Here is a 3,836-nt window from a genome sequence, read left to right as displayed (position 1 = left end):
GGAACAGAAAAACAAAGCCAGGGAGCATGTGCCACCGACATGTACAAAGCAGTGGAAGCCATGGGTCTTGGTTGTACAGGGTCATGTTTTTCCAGGAGCCAAGTACAGCACTAGTGCAGTCACAGGAGAACAAAACCTGCAGGCTTTTGCCTTCTAGTGTCTGAAGGGCTCAGTGTCTGCTTGTGCAGTGACATGGGCTTCCAGGAGCCAAGTAGAGTAGGCTCTGCAGGCCTATTGGAACAAAGTCAGCAATTGTGTGCTGAACTTGGAGCTCAGAGTCCCTTTGTGTACTGGGGAGCCTTAACACGGAGGATGGAGGACACAGCTTTCAGGGCAAGGAATTGGCAGTGCTGACCTGTGCACCATTCTTCCCATAGTTAGTTAGTTGCTTTTATCTTTGTGGATTCAATGAGTGTTCTGCTTGTTACTGGTTATGGGACTTCATGAGTGTACTTTGGAATCCCCAGTATCTTCCTTCTTTGGGTTAGTTAGTCACTATGGGCATTCAGGGATGTCAACAATCCACCATCTAGCAGATTCATAGTAAGACAAAACTAAGCCACAGCTGAGACTGACTAGTGGGGGCTGTCCTCTGAGCTTGCCTAAACAGATTCATAGGGGAACCAGTCTGTTGCCAACATGTACAACAGGAACAACAAGCTGCCCAACAACCTGCCACAATTACAGAACCTGATCAAGCAGTACTCATTGGCCTACAGTGAGGAGTTTCATCAGCAGTATAATCACTGCAGATCTAATGTGGAAATTTTCAAGTTACAGCCAAATAAACCCAGCAAAGAACTGGCAGAGATGTTGATGTTTTTAGCACAGATTGGTCACTGTGCTAGAAACATCACCATCGCAGTTCTGAGTAACTCAGAACAACTGAGTAACTTTCTTAGGAGCTGAAAGACCTTCTCTCTTACAATCACACTGTCTTGGATCCAGATATTCAAAGGACATTTTGCAAAACTTTGATCTTGCTGAGAAATAAGAATCTTATCATTCCATCGAGTTTGCTGGAGCTCTTTGAATTTCTGTGTTGATATACATATTGTGACTGACATCAACAATATAAATGCAAAACACAAGAACAATAAGGTGAATATAATATTGCAGAGTTTCATGCACACTTAAGAGAAATTAATGCAACTGCAGCCAAAATGTCTTTGGATGTGATGACTGAACTCTACAGAATGAACATCTAGAATGAAGCAAAACTGTCAGTGTTATCACACCTGCATGTTTCTCTAAGGTCACCAAGATATTAGTTGCTGCTTTGATATTCTTCCTTGGGTAAGATGAAGATGAGAAACAGGACCATGACTCAGAATTCAAGGATGAAGGACACACAGCAAGAGACCTAATAGTGTAGTATGCCACAGGAAAGAAAAGCTCCCAAAATAAGAAAAAGTTGGAAAAGGCAATGAAAGTGCTCAGGAAACAAAAGAAGAAGAAAAAGTCAGAGGTTTTTAACTTTTTAGCTTTTCACTTGATTCATGATGCCAAGATCTTGCAGAAAAACTATCACAGTAGCTAGAGAACTCTAAGGAGAGGTTTGAAGTGAAGATGATACTGATGAGCCTGTTTTCCAGATTGTTAGGAATTCATGAGCTTTTCCTCTTCAACTTTTATCCCTTTGTGGAAAGGTTTCTGCAGCCCCACCAGAGAGAAGTAACAAAGATCCTTCTGTTTGCTGCACAAGCTTCTCATCACCTAGTATCCCCAGAGATCATTTAATCATTGCTCATGATTGTGGCCAACAATTTTGTAACTAGCAAGAGCTCTGGGAAGTGATGACAGTAGGAATCAATGCTATAAAAGAGATAACAACTTAATGTCCTCCAGACATGAATGAAGAACTTCTCCAAGACCTAGCTCAGTATAAAATACACAAAGATAAGTGTAATAATGCCTGCTAGAACTCTGATGCAGCTCTTCCAGATACTGAATCCACAGACATTACAGAAAAAAATTCTGCGGTAAACCTACTGAACCCTCTGTAGAGGCAAGAGTACAAGAACATGGAGAATTAGAAGCTTAAGATTACATTCCAGGAGCAGAGGTTCTAGAAGTTGAGAGAGAAGAGAATGCTGAAAATGATGATGATAAATGGAAAAGTGCTAGTCTCAGTAAGGAAGAAGATGCTGATGGTGAGTGAGTTGATGTGCACCACTCTTCTGATGAAGAACAGCAAGAAACTACAGAGACACTGAATAGCATGGCCCTGGAGGGACAGAAAAACAAAGCTGCAGCTGTCAGCACAAGTCGAGTTTTAACTCAAGAAGACTTCCAGAAAATTTGTATGACCCAAATGAGGAAAGAACTGGATGCAGCCACTGAGAAGCTCAGAAGAGGAAATATATTGAAATAGACAGTGATGAGAAGTCCAGAGGTGAATTATTGTCTCTTCGGGACACTGAATGCCTTCATAAAAAGCCAAAGTCTGAAAAGGAAACAAGACAAACAGCTGCCATGGCTGGAAAGACAGGTTGGAAGGAATTTGTAAGGAAGAAAAGCAAATAAATCCATTTTCCAGTTCTACAAATAAAGAGAAGAAAAAACAGAAGTTTATTAGAATTCAATATAGCCAGAATGTCCAGTCCAAAACCAAGTGTTACTTCTGTGAAAAGCAGCTAGCATGAGATGCACTTTTGAAAAAGAGAAAGAGAATGAAATAACTTCCCAGCAAGTTTTCCATTCCAAGGAGAATGTTAAGTTTTCAGTTATTACTCTAAAAATCAGTAAATCATTAAAAATTAAATATATTTTAAAAGTCCAAAATCACTATATTGTGAGAGCCACAGCAAACTTGGTAACAATTTGGTGTTCTTAATTCTGTTTAAAAGGTAAATAGTAGTGGTATTATAAAAATTGTTTTCATTAAACATTCACAAAGCCTAAGAATGAACTTCACTGACAATAAAGGGTGAGCAGAGGGATAAAAAAAGGTTATTAAGTGAAGGGTTTCTCAATGAAACCCCAGCAGCACAGCAACTAAGAAATAGCATAGATAAATGGGACCTCATAAAGCTAAAAAGCTTCTGTTCATCAAAAGAAATGGTCTCTAAACTGAAGAGAACACCCACAGAGTGGTAGAAAATATTTGCCAACTATACATCAGACAAAGGACTGATAACCAGAATATATAGGGAACTTAAAAAATTAAATTCTCCCAAAACTAATGAACCAATAAAGAAATGGGCAAGTGAACTAAACAGAACTTTCTCAAAAGAAGAAATTCAAATGGCCAAAAAACACATGAAAAAATGCTCACCATCTCTAGCAATAAAGGAAATGCAAATTAAAACCACACTAAGATTCCACCTCACCCCTGTTAGAATAGCGGGGATGCGGGGAAAAAGGAACCCTCTTACACTGTTGGTGGGAATGTAGACTAGTACAACCACTCTGGAAAAAAATTTGGAGGCTACTTAAAAAGTTAGACATCAATCTACCATTTGATCCAGCAATACCACTCTTGGGGATAGACCCAAAAGACTGTGACACAGGTTACTCCAGAGGCACCTGCACACCCATGTTTATTGCGGCACTGTTCACAATAGCCAAGTTATGGAAACAGCCAAGATGCCCCAGCACTGACGAATGGATTAAGAAAATGTGGTATCTATACACAATGGAATTTTATGCAGCCATGAAGAAGAACGAAATGTTATCATTCGCTGGTAAATGGATGGAATTGTAGAACATCATTCTGAGTGAGGTTAGCCTGGCCCAAAAGACCAAAAATCGTATGTTCTCCCTCATATGCGGACATTAGATCAAGGGCAAACACAACAATGGGATTGGACTATGAGCACATGATAAAAGCGAGA

The 3,836-nt window shown here is 39.8% G+C and overlaps 1 pseudogene; it reads left to right on the top strand.

Annotated features, from left to right (window-relative positions):
• Positions 1-639: 639 nt before the first annotated feature.
• LOC109680943 (protein SDA1 homolog pseudogene) lies at positions 640-2,681 on the top strand (annotated as a pseudogene).
• The last annotated feature ends 1,155 nt before the right edge of the window (positions 2,682-3,836 follow it).

The sequence above is a fragment of the Castor canadensis genome, chromosome 4 (assembly GCF_047511655.1).
Source record: "Castor canadensis chromosome 4, mCasCan1.hap1v2, whole genome shotgun sequence".
Taxonomy (NCBI): domain Eukaryota; kingdom Metazoa; phylum Chordata; class Mammalia; order Rodentia; family Castoridae; genus Castor; species Castor canadensis.
The sequence above is the reverse complement of the archived record's forward strand: the minus strand, read 5'-3'. Positions and strand labels throughout refer to the sequence as shown.